Genomic DNA, 12,202 nt, shown 5'->3' with positions numbered 1-12,202 from the left:
TGGGGATGCAGGATGTCTGTCCGGGAAAGCTCCAGGCCCACCGGAGGTTTCTTCAGACTGGAGAGAATTCCAGCGTGAGGCCCACCTGGCCCAGGCCTGAGTCCCCTTGGAAATTCAGACCCTTCTGGTCACCAGGCCTGGGCTCCCTCCTGCCTCTTGCACTGCTGGCCTATGGGTCTGTGTGACATCTGTGAAGTCAGTTCTCCTCTCTGGGCCCGGTCTCCGCATTTGCCAATGGGAGGACTGAACTCACCATCTCTCAGGGCCTTCAGGGAACTGAATCACTTAACCCCTCTGTGCTCAGTTTCCTCATCTGCAAGATGTCTATGGGCATCCCTCTTGGGCCTACCCGCCTGGGCTGTTCTGGGAGATCAAACGGGTCCCTCTCCTGCTCTGAGAAGCACAGATAATTCCTAAGCCTTTCCTGTTCCACTGTGGAAGGCATTATGCGATTTCTTTTTTTCTCCAGCACTGTCACCTTCCCCCATTCCATTTCGCTGAGACTAATACTTAAATTGATTTACATTCCCTGAGGACGCGGTGCATGATGGTGAGGCTGGAGAATTCGGGTGGCCAGGGGATGTCAGCCAGGCTGTGAACGCCTCGGTGATCACCCCAAAGTGGTGGATAATCCACACCAGAGAGTGATAAGGGGCTATGAGCCTGGTGGGGCTTGGGGGGCATCTCTGCAGGTGCAGGGCCCTCCTCTCCCCTGGCAGGAGCCTGGCGTAGGGGCACTTGGCCAGGCTGGGGCACTGCCACCTTTGCAAGAGCCCGGCTGGGAATAGACGCCCCTCCCGGAGCTCCAACAGTCTCCCTTGCCAGTCCTGGCACTGTACCAGCCCAGGGATGATCCCGGGAGGGACTCGTGTCCTTCCGGAGGAAGGACTGTCCTTCGTGGAACCTACGCCTCAGGCTGTCCAACCTGCGTGGCTGCCCTCCGCCCCACTGTGGGTACCCTGCTGCATTGACTGGATGGCATGCACTGGCCCCTGGACAATGCCTAGCCCTGTCCTGGACAAAGACTTCCCTCCTGCCTCTCTTTGTGGACCCTGCCTCTTCCCCAACTGCTGCCCCTCCCCTAGACATGTCCTCTCTCTCAGGCTAGTGGCCTGCCTTCGGCAGGTGAGCCTGTTCAAAGTCACCTCTGCAGGGGGACTCTGGGGTTTGCCAGCCTGCAATTCTGGAAGGTGCTGCCTCCTTCCTGGAGAAGATAATGGAAGAGAGGAGTTGAGGGTGTACTGCCCAGAGCCCGGAGCCCGGATCCCAGATGTGGACCCCTCGGCATCTACTGATGAGAAACTGTTCCCCTCCCTCCAACCCAAACCTGGGAAAACTGTCTTCTCAGGTCATAGCTCCGAGAGCCCCCAGGCCCAATCCCGCCCTCCTCTTGGCTCACAGGCCCGACCCTCACTCAGTTCTCTTCTGGTGTCCCAGGAACCTGCACCTCATCGCTAGCCGCCCAGCTGGTCCTGCTCTGCCTGCCACCTCACCTCTTAGCTCCCTTGCTATGGTCCCTGCTCCCTACATGGTCCCTTTTTCACTGGAGACTGTAAGTTTATCTGTGGGTGCATTTATATGTACATATGCATTTCTGTGGGCATAACTGCAGGTTTAAGGGTCCTCTTACATACGTGGTATCTGCCCATAAATGTGCATATTTTCATGTGCGTGCATCTGTCCCCACATGTGTGTGAACACGTGTACTGGCTGCACTTCTGTGTATCTGACGTGGGTGACGTTGGAGGTGGGGGCTGTCCATACAAGTGAGTCTCTACGGGCCTGGGTCTATGTGTGCAAATCCTGATGCGTGTCTGTGTGCGCACGTGTGCTTTCAGGGACAGCTGTATCTCTGAGTTGTTCGTGTGCAAGGGGGTGGATCTCTGGTATATCTGAGCGTGGATGAGGCACACTGGCTCTGGAGCTCCCTCGCAGGTGGAAGAAGTTCATCCTGCCGGGGTAAGAATGCAGCCCTGGACCCAGGACATCAGCCCCTGGACGCTGCACAGAGCACCGGGATACGCATCCTCTGTGCAGAGCTGTAGGGGCAGAGGAGGTCCTGGGGGACAAGGGGTGGGGTCCAGAACAGAATCCAGGGTGGCATCCTGGGCTGGACCTGGAGTGTTCAGTGGGACTGACTGTGTGTGTGTATGAGTGTGTGCGTGCAGGTGCGTAGGTGTGCAGCTGTGAGGCCTTGGGTGTTGGGGGAACCTGGTGGGTGCCTCTTCCCAGCTTTCCTTGTTCCCACCCACTGCCAGGAGGTCACCTCCCAGACCTTTTTTGTCCTGACCGCTCAGCCCACACTCCTGCTCCCACCGTCCACCCCCCATCCCCCTGGCCCCTCGTCCCCTGGGTGACTGGACTGCCCAGGCCTTGCCCCTGGACAAGACCCTGCTCTCCAAGGCCTTGCCTGCCTCAGCCCCTCTGCAGTCCCTCGGCTTGCCCCTCACTGTGCCCTGCGCCCAGGGCCACGTCCTGCCCCTCAGAGCTGCCCCTCCCCTCCAGCTGTGACCTCCCCAGCCCTCCAGCCCTCCCACCTAAGACTCTCACTCCCTGCCCCTCTCCTGTCCTCCTGCAACCTGGTCCGGCTCTCTGCTCCTCCTTCCTCAGTTCTTGGTCCCCCCTTTTCAAGGCCACCCCTGCCCTCTTCTTCTTCAGCCTTCCGAACCTCATCTTGTATCCCCGTATCCCTGTCTTCTGTCCTCTGTCCCCGCCCTGTCCCCTGGTCCTGTTCCCTCTCCTCTATACCTCTTGTCTTCTGTCCCACCCCCCTCCACCCGCCCCCCTCCTGTTCCATCATCCCCAATGTCCAACCCTCAGTTCTCTGTTCCCAGCTCCGAATCCCTCAGTCCTAGCCCTCTGTTCCCCAGACCCCCGGGGGCCTCTGTCCCTCATCCTCCAGCCCACGGGTCCCTGTTCCCCAGTCCTGTCCCCGTCTCCATCGCGCCGTCCCTTGACCTCGGTTCTCTCCCGCGGTGCCATCCCTGTCACCCCCCCCCCCTCCCGCCCCCAAAACCCAGGGATCCCAGCCCCTTATGCGCGCGCGCTCGGGTCGAGGGGAAGGAAGTTGAGCCTCGGGCAGCGGGCACCGCGCCCCGGCCCCTCGGCCGCCCCCGCCCCGCCGCCGCCGCCGCCGCCGCCGCCGCCGCTCACCTTCGCCGCGCGCCGCGGACACGCAGGTGGCCGCCGCCGCCGCGGCCGTGACGACCCAGAGCGCGGGGGGCAGGCGGCCCCGGGCGGGGGCCATGGCCGGGCCGGGCGGGCGGGGGCGCCGCGCACCCTCCAGCTCGGCCGCAGCGGCCGGCGCGTCGGCGCGCTCCCTCGCTCTCCCGCACACCCGGCGGCCGGGCGCACACCCCGGCGCACACGCCGGCACACAGCGCACACGCGGGCACCCGCGCCCGCCGCCGCCGCCGCCGCCGCCGCCGCCGCCCCGGGCGGGGGCCGGCCCGTCACGGCGCCGAGCCAATCAGCACCGAGGCGGGGGTGGGGGTGGGGGACACGGAGCCGCACCGCGGACACCGGCCCGCGGACCCCGCCGCCGCACGTGCGCACGCTCGCACTCACCCGCCCGCGCCCCACGTCCGCACGTGGATCCCGAGCCACCGCGCGCCGAGCCACGGTCAGGGCGCCCCCGCGACACCGGGACGTGCAGACCACCGGGGGAGTCCCCGTGTCGGACACGCACACCGAGGCGAGGCGTCTTCCCGCACACTCACGCTAACACGCTTTACTCTCAGACACGCGCGCCCAAAGTGCCTCGCGCGGTGACACACTGGGATGCACACTCACGATGTCCCGGGCGGAGGCTCGGAAGCACTTTGGAGCAAAAACTCTCCTCTCCCCTCCCCTCCCCTCCCCATTGGCCGGGCATGAAGAAGACGCCCAGAGTTTTAGGGAGCAGCGGAGTGCAGCGGTCCTGGGCGCAGGCTCAGACACCAGACACACAAGACTTTCAATCCTGGCTGTGTGGCCTTGGGCAAGTTTCTGAACCTCTCTGAGATTCAGCTTCCATAACTATAAAACAGGGATAACAGCCTCTCCGTCCTAGGGTCGTTGTGAGACTCATATTCAAGGACTCAGGTAAAGGCCCAGCATACTGCCAGGCACACAGCCAGGCGCCCAGTAATGGCAGGTGTTCTTGGACGATGGGGATTATCATTGCCTGCTCTTCCCTCCCCTGACGTTCCCCATCCCCACTTCCATTCCCAGGAGTAGGGACCTCATCCTGGGAAGGCTACAGGCTGCCTGCAGAGGGCAGGGACAGTGGGGGCTCCCTCCTGCAGCCCTGCCTGCTGTCCTCAAAGCCCCTGAGCACCTGGAGGGCCGAGCTGTCCAGGAAGCAGATAAGAAACCTGTAGCTCCTGGGGGCTGGCCCTCAAGTGTGGGTGCCTGCTGGGACAAGTCTGGACTCTGCCTCTGACTTAGCCGGCACAGACCATTGCCCAGCTCCTCCAGCTGCACTCCCAGCCCCTGAGCTCACCAGGAAAAGTTGGTTGGACCCATGGCTGGAGGTTATACGGAATGATCAAGGCCATTTGGGGAGTGCGTGCCAGACCCTGCTTTCGGCACTTTATAAACTTGCTCTACTTTAAGCCCCGCACAGCCTGCAGGCGAGGTGCAGCTAAGGAAACTGAAGCAAAGAAAGACCATCGTCATTCGCCTTAGATCACACAGCTGGTTAAATGCTAGCGAGGAGCTCAGATCCAGATCCACTGGACTGTAAAACCCACTTCGTTTCCGTGCATCTTTCTTCGTTCTAGAAGGGGGGAAGATAGCTCAAGTTAGGAGCCCTTTCCTAGCACCAAATGCCTCAGACCAACTGCTCAGACCACCTGCCTCAAAGATGTAGTAAGCCCTCTGTTACCAGGAGCATTCAAGCAGACACTAGCCAAAAGCCGTGCAGGGATGCTACGAAGAGGGGGTGTTGGGGTCGAGGCAGCAGATTGGACTAGACTTGGAGAGGCGAACTCAAATGCTCACGTGAGACGGGCAGGCAGCCCGATGACACCAGCTAGGGGAGTCTTTCCAGCTTCAGCCACCATTGCCGCGGGGATGGGGGCCTGATTTTCTGTGTTTTCAAGAGAGGTCTTATAACTGGAATTTTTATGTGGTTATCTCCCAAGGTACAAATCTGGCAGTGAATGCAAACCTTTTAATAACAGCACAGTGTGGGCAAACCCGTAGGTGAAGTGGCCACAGCTACCAGGGCTCTAGATCTCCCTGCGGGGCACCCCAGATGGAAGAGTTCGTGGCTGGCAACTCGCTCCTGGAGCACGGTGGGGAGTGAGCAAGGCAGGACCGGAAACTGCAGACAGAGCGCAGGATGCAGTCACGAGCACTTGTGGGCATCTCCTACCCCGGACCAGGGCTCCCAGAAATATTTGTTGATGGGAGGAGGCTGGGGTTCTGCATTTCCAGGTCAGCCAAACCTGGGTTTTGCCCATATTGCAGTCTTCTGGAACTGGGGGACCCTTGAAGGACTGGGTGAGCGTGAGGGGCCATTCTCTGTCAGGCAGGGGTGTGCTCCATATTCCGAATCCTCTCTAGCAAGATTAGAAATGTATCTCACCCGCGTTCCGTGGGGGGGAAGAGCGGCTTGTGTTCGGTGGTCTCCTCGCCCTCCGAAACTCCCAGGGTGTCCCAGCCCAGGTGTGCCCTTTCCCAGGGTCTCTCCCTCCCACGCCCTCCCCTTCCACCTGTCCTATGTTCCCAAGTGGCAACTCGCCCACCCACCAATGGGAAGGAAGAAGCCACTAGACCCTTCTTCTAGAGAAGTGGGTGTCTCAGCAGAACCTTCGGGAAGAGGGGGCCTTCCTTCCTCTCCTGAGTGGTCAGGCAGGCAGGGCAGCTGGGGAGGGGCCGTGGGTGAAGGCAGGGGCAAGGCTCCCCAGTGTCATGATCGCTGTCACCATCACCGTCAATGCTGTCATTCACTGTGCATCTCCCAGGCTCGACTCTGCATCCCTTCTCTCACGCACTCCCTGCTTTCTCCCCATGTTCAAGGCTAGGAGAGGAAGACTCGGGAGGCCCTAAGGATGGGGTGGGAAGCTCTGTGAAGTGCACCGGCAGGACTTGGGATGCTTGTGTCTGGTTTGTCTCCCCTCCCTGACTGGATTCTGAGCCTCTCGAGGGCAGCGGCCACGGAGGGTCCTGGCTGGGTGCTCCGGGAACTTTTGCTGAGTGAGTGAATGAGTGAGCAGCCGGTCAAGGGGCCCACACCCCGCTGGCCAAGTGCTTGAGGCCACGGTTGCTGAAGGCCATGCTGGGCTGCAGGACAGCTTGCTTTCTAGATCGCTGTGCAGGTGTGCTAGCCAGGCCTGCTAAGTGGGCTTGACCTCGACTCTCCGAGAGGCGAATCTGAACAGCGCCCAGCCTTGTGCCAGCACGTGGGCCCCTTGGGACCTTGCTGTAAGGGACCGGTAAGGTGGGGGTGGGGCTCCGCCTCTGACTCCTTCCCCCACTTCATGGCTCCTCCCCCCCAGCCTTGACTTTTCCATCTAGGAGTGGGAAGGGGAGTTGCAGGGAGCCTCACACAAGCCCCATTATATTCTCTCAGAAGTACTTCTCACTTCACCTTTCTGAGCCTCAGTTTCCCTCTCTGAGGATAGTGAGGATGTGTACCAACTCGAAGGGTTGCTGTGAGACTCATGTGTAGTCACGGGTGCAAACACGCGTGGGAACCTGTAACGAGATCTGAGATGGGGCGCCTGGGTGGCTCAGTCAGCCGGGTGTCTGACTTCACGTCATGATCTCACAGTTCGTGAGTTCGAGCCCCACATTGGGCTCACTGCTGTCGGCGCGGAGCCCGCTTCAGATCCTCTCTTCCCCCTGCCCCCCGCTCCTCCCCCACTCATGCTGGCTCTCTCAAAAATGAATAAACAAAATTAATAATAATAAACATTTTAAAAAGAGATCTGAGACGGGAAGGTGCTAACTGTGTTTTAGAGGATGGGGCTGGCACGGGGCAGTCCTACACCCAAGGGGAGAACTCCACAGGGCACCCCTTCCGGCGTAGGTAGGAGGGATGCTCTAGCAGGAGGTGGGTGGGTGTGAGTGTTGGGGTAGGGGCAGTGGAGAGTGGTTAAACCCCACCCTAACCCCCCCGCCCCGGACATCCTGTTGCCCCCAGGCCGTCTCCCTCAGACTCCTGATGAGAAGCCCACCCCAAGGCCCCTTCTCACTCTCCCTGGGTTTACTCTGTGAGGGGACTGGCTGGAGGGTGGAGCCTCTGAGATCTTAGGAAGAGCCGGATTCCTAGCATGAGGCCCCTGTTGCTTCCTCTCTTGGGGCCTCAGTGTTCCCGTCTGTAACGTGCCCCCTCTACCGTTTTCTTCTAATGGGCATTTCTAATGGGCATGAAGGGCTCTACCGTTTCTAATGGGCACGAAGGGAACGTGCTGGTGGCCCACTGGAGATACGGCCCTGCCCAGGAAGTGCTCACAGGCTGGAGGGGAGACGGCCACCGGGACACGCGTGAGGAAGTTCCTTCCGTTACATAGGGAAGAGTCACCCGGACCGCGGGGAACGTGTTGACGCTTTGTCCTCTGCCTCTAGAGCCAGGGCAGGCATGCCTAAGACAACCCCAGCAGATGGAAAGGTCGTGTGTGCCACCTTTTTTCGCTTTTCTTTTCTAGTAGCCGTGTGACCAAAGTGGGAAGAGAAAGAAAAGAAAGAACGGAAAGAAAAGAAATAGGCCAAGTTAAATGTGATAATGTTTGTTGAGTGAATGTTGCCTGGTATGCGATATTAATTTACTAATCCGTTCGCTAATTCAACAACTCCGTCTCGAGCCCCTCCTGGGCCGCCGTGCGAGGTGCTGGGATTAAGACCGTGAACCACGCAGACGTGGCCCTCCTTCTCACAGAGCGTCAGCCTAACGGGGAGGCAGATAATTAAACAGGCAATTACAAAATCCCTCTCCACATAAGGGAGCATTTCAGAAACTGTAGGCACCAAAACTTAAAATAAAATTTACAATTTAAAACATTTCAAAAAAAAAAAAAAAAGAGTCCTCTTTAAGCAGAAAATACCGAATGTAATTTAGCCCTGGCTCAGTGGCTCAGAATCGTCACTGTGAACAAAGGATCATTGCATATTGATGTGGGAAAGGGACTTTGAGATGAGTTAGTTCAAGCCACTGGTGGGGTGGGACAGCGTAAGACAGAGGTGCCTTCAGGACCACAGGTGGGGGACCTGCTGGCCCTGTTCACTACACGCCCCCGGGGCTTCTCTGCTAGAGGGTTCCGTGTCTTTCCTGGCTCCCCAGCTGCCAGCTTCTTTCCCTCTGCCGCCGGGGCTCCTGCCCCTGACAGTTCCCACCTGTCTCCTGAGTTGCCGCTCCTAGTGTGGACTAAGAAAAAATGAACGCTTATTAGAATTGTATGTAAAGTAAGACTCAGTGGGCTCTAAGTGAGGGACCTCCCTGTTAGTAAAGACTGAGTTCGGTGTCCATGGCTGTGGCTGCTCAGAGGTCCCTTCGGTGTATTTCTGGCTGTTCTCAGGATATTTGTTCTCAGGTTGGAGGGTAAATGAAGTGTTGTTATAAATACCTAAGAGGCTTATTAATGGCCGGGCATGCACAGACTAATTGCTTCCTCCTGTTTCCACATAATCAATCACTTCCACCGTTTGGAGCCACAGGCAGCAGCAGAACGCGGTGGAAGACGACACCGGGATGGGCCTCCGAGCTCTGGGCTGCTAACTCCTTGTGCACAAGTCCTTCCTGTCCTGGAAAATCAAACCATGCCATCCCCTTGTGCCTCATTCCCCTGACCTGGGCTATCTCCCTCTCTCCTCCCCCTCCCAGGAAACTTCATTTTTTTTTTTAAGTTTAATTATTTGGAGAGAGAGACAGACAGAGAGACAGACAGAGAAAACATGAGGGAGGGAGGGGCAGGGAGAAAGAGAGGGAGAGGGAGAAAATCCCAAGCAGGTGCCTCACTGTCAGCGCAGAGCCCAATGCGGGGCTTGAACTCACAAACCTTGAGATCGTAACTTGAGCTGAAATCAGGAGTCGGATGCTTCACCAACTGAGCCAGTCAGATGCCCCCTCCCCCCCCCCAGTAAACTTCTTGAAGGAATTGTGTCTTCTGTGGACTCCACTGCTTTCTCTTTCAGTCTCTCCTCATCTCGTATCACCTCCGCCACCCCTCAAACTCCACCTGCCCCAGACTCACGCCCCGCGGCTCTCTGCCACGTGCCTGGCCCTCATCCAACACTACCGTCCACCCAGCTGTACAAGTCAGGAACCTGAAGTTGGTCTTGTACCTCCTTCTCCGTCGGCCGAGTACCCAGGACGTCCCAAACCCTTGGGTTTTACCACCAAAACATACGTTGCCAGCCACCTGCCACGGCCACCAGCCTGTGAGCCTCTGAGCCCCATCACCTCTCACCAGGGCGACTGGCCTCTGTGCCCCTTCCCTGGGTCCGTTCAGTCACACACCCCCGCTCCTTCCCCGCCGCTGATGAGAGCCTTTCTAGAGCCTTCCCCTCTTCTCTCTGGACAAAGACCCAAATCTTTATCACGCCCTACAAGGCCCAGTTCAGGTGGTCTGGACCCTGGCATCTTTCCAACACTTCCTCTTCCCTCTCGGTGCTTTCTTGAATGTGCCGTGCCCCTTCCCACACGCAGACTTCATCCTCAGTTCTGTCTTCTGGAACATTCTCCTACCTCCGTAACTCCTGTTTGTCCTCAGGGAGCCACACCCGACCCCTGGCCCGGGTCAGCTCCCAGAGAACCTTGCCTATCTCCATCAGCACCCTTGGCTCAGTCCGGAATTCTGCCTGCATGTATGTGATTCCTTGATTCAAACCACCTTCTTATGAGAGCAGGGACTCCCTCTGCCCTTGCTGGGCACCAAGCCTTTGACACCTGGCACACGGGCAGCCTTCTAGAAGGACGTTTTGCCTCATCCCTGGCTCCCTTTGTGAGGCCTGGAACTGGAGCTAGAGTCTCTTTGCCACTAACTGCCTGTGTGACTTTAGGCAAATCTCACGAGCTCTCTGGGGCCCTGCTCAGCCTGGGGGAAGGTCTCTAAGGGCTCCCAACATCTAGGATGATATGTCGCAATATTCACTCTGCTTGTTAAGCTAAACAACAGCCCTTTGAAGTAAGTTCTGTTATTATCTGTACTTTATATATGAGAATAATTGGGAGCGGGCGAGGTGACATATTTGTCCAAGGGGCCACAGCCACTAAGTGGCAGGCTCAGGATTCGAACCCAGATCTGTGTTTCCAGAGCCCACACGCTTAGTCGTGAGGCAGTGGGAGGGCGCAGAGCGGTGGCTGTTCAGATGAAGGGAAAGTTCGGAACTTGGGGTCGGTCATAGGGAGGGAGCAGATACCACGGGGGCTACTGGTCTGTGGGTCACCGGGTGGGTGTGCTGAAAAAGGAGCTCCTGGCCCCGAGGGGAGGCCACCTTTAGGCCACCACAGGGGATGGGACAGGGAGGTTCTGCCACGTCTGGTGTCTACAGGGCCTCGGCCCCTGTCACAAGGCCGGATTACCCAGCCAGGCCCGGGGCCAGGGCCAAACTGGGCCTGACCTCTCAGCCGGACGATGGGGTGGAGCGGGGACCCTCCCTGTGGAGCCCCAGGATAATGGGCTCCTGGCAGCAGTTGAGGGAAAGTCTCTAAATGTGTTGGGAGGCGGCAAAGAGCTTGAGCTCTGGAGTCAGACCTGCTGGCATCCCGGGCCTGACCCTTGCTGTGTGCTCTGTGGGCTTCGAGAAGCCACTCCCCCTCTTTGAGCTTCAGGCCCCGCCCTGTCCAATGGAGACGCCACCGCCCGCCCTTGTATCGCGAACGTTGAAAGGGTGCCTGGCACCCAGGGGGCCCTCCTGCATCTCAGCCTTTTGACACCCCTCCCAACCTCCCTCCCCCGCCTCAACTGCCCCCAACCCAAGACCTCCCTCAGGGAGCAGGAGGGATCAGGCCACGGCTCATTATCAGAAAGAGGAGTATTAATATCCCTGATATTAAAAAATAACCTTATCATCATTCTGCCTTGTCGGGAGGAGATGAGCCCACATCAGCATTCTGACAGATGGGGAGCAGCTCTCTGTGTTTTCGGGTATTTGCGGGAGAGAGGGAGAGGGAGGGAGGGAGGGAGCGTGCGAGCACACAGTGTGTGAGAGAGCGAGCCTGGGTGACAGTGACTTGTGGATGGGGAGGCCGGGGTTTATGTGGGTGTGAGTGCAGGGGTGGGTGGGTGGGTGGGTGGTGATGGCACCTCTCCAGAGCAGAGTTTTAGGAGGGTGACTTAGTAATACCCATTATTGAAGGTATTGAAATGCTAAGCAGCTCTAAAGATCTATGTCTGATTTTCATTAAAGCTGCTGAGGCAGAGGGTGTGCTGGGAGGGCAGTGGCTGCCTGGGCAGATCTGATGACAGGAGCCAGAGCCGGGGTCATGACCACGGCGAGGTCCCTGCCGCCTTTCCCGGCCCACCACTATTATCGTCACTAGTCACCGCAGCCCAGGGGAAACCCTGGCCCTACACGAGGACGTCTTGGTCACTGAGCTGGCCCCTGCTAACTGATGGCTGCCCCCCCACCCCCCCCCGCACTCCATGTGGGCAAATCGCCCTCCCCCACCTCTGGGGCCCACGTGCTCCTCTGTCACATGGCCAAAGAACCCCTGTCCTGTCTCCATCTCGTTCCCTCCGTGCATGTTTTCTGAGGCCGGGCAGTGTTGGGGCAGGATCCGGGGCTGCTGGGAGCGGAGGACATGTCCACTGCTCTCCGGAAACTGCTAGTCTGATGGCACAGACAGATCCAGAATAGGCCATTTCCTGGCGGTGGGTAAGAACTCCTAGAAGCTAAGGGAGGAATGCTAAACAGCAGGGTGATGGTGTGCATGTGGGAGGGAGGAGGAGAATAGTCACAGGCCCAGAGAGGGCAGCTGACTTCCCCAATGTCACACAGCCAGCAGCAAGTGTGGGATCAGAACCCAATTTCCGGGGTCCAAGCCCAGTGCCCTAACATGAGACCACCTCGTGAGAGCAGCCAGAACATGGAGAAAGGGCCGGGCTATGGGTTTGTTCACGCCTTGGGGCGAGGCACCGTAGGGGAGCCTGTGTCCTCCTCCCCAGCAGGGCAGGAGGAAATAATCAGCCGGAAGGGGTCGTCACTTGTGAGGCGTCCACGGTGGGCTGGATGGTTTGTAGTTCCCCTCTCCAGTAACCCCACTCCAGGGCCT

The sequence above is a fragment of the Prionailurus bengalensis genome, chromosome C1, assembly GCF_016509475.1.
Source record: "Prionailurus bengalensis isolate Pbe53 chromosome C1, Fcat_Pben_1.1_paternal_pri, whole genome shotgun sequence".
Classification (NCBI taxonomy): Eukaryota; Metazoa; Chordata; class Mammalia; order Carnivora; family Felidae; genus Prionailurus; species Prionailurus bengalensis.
This window is presented reverse-complemented; position numbering follows the sequence as displayed.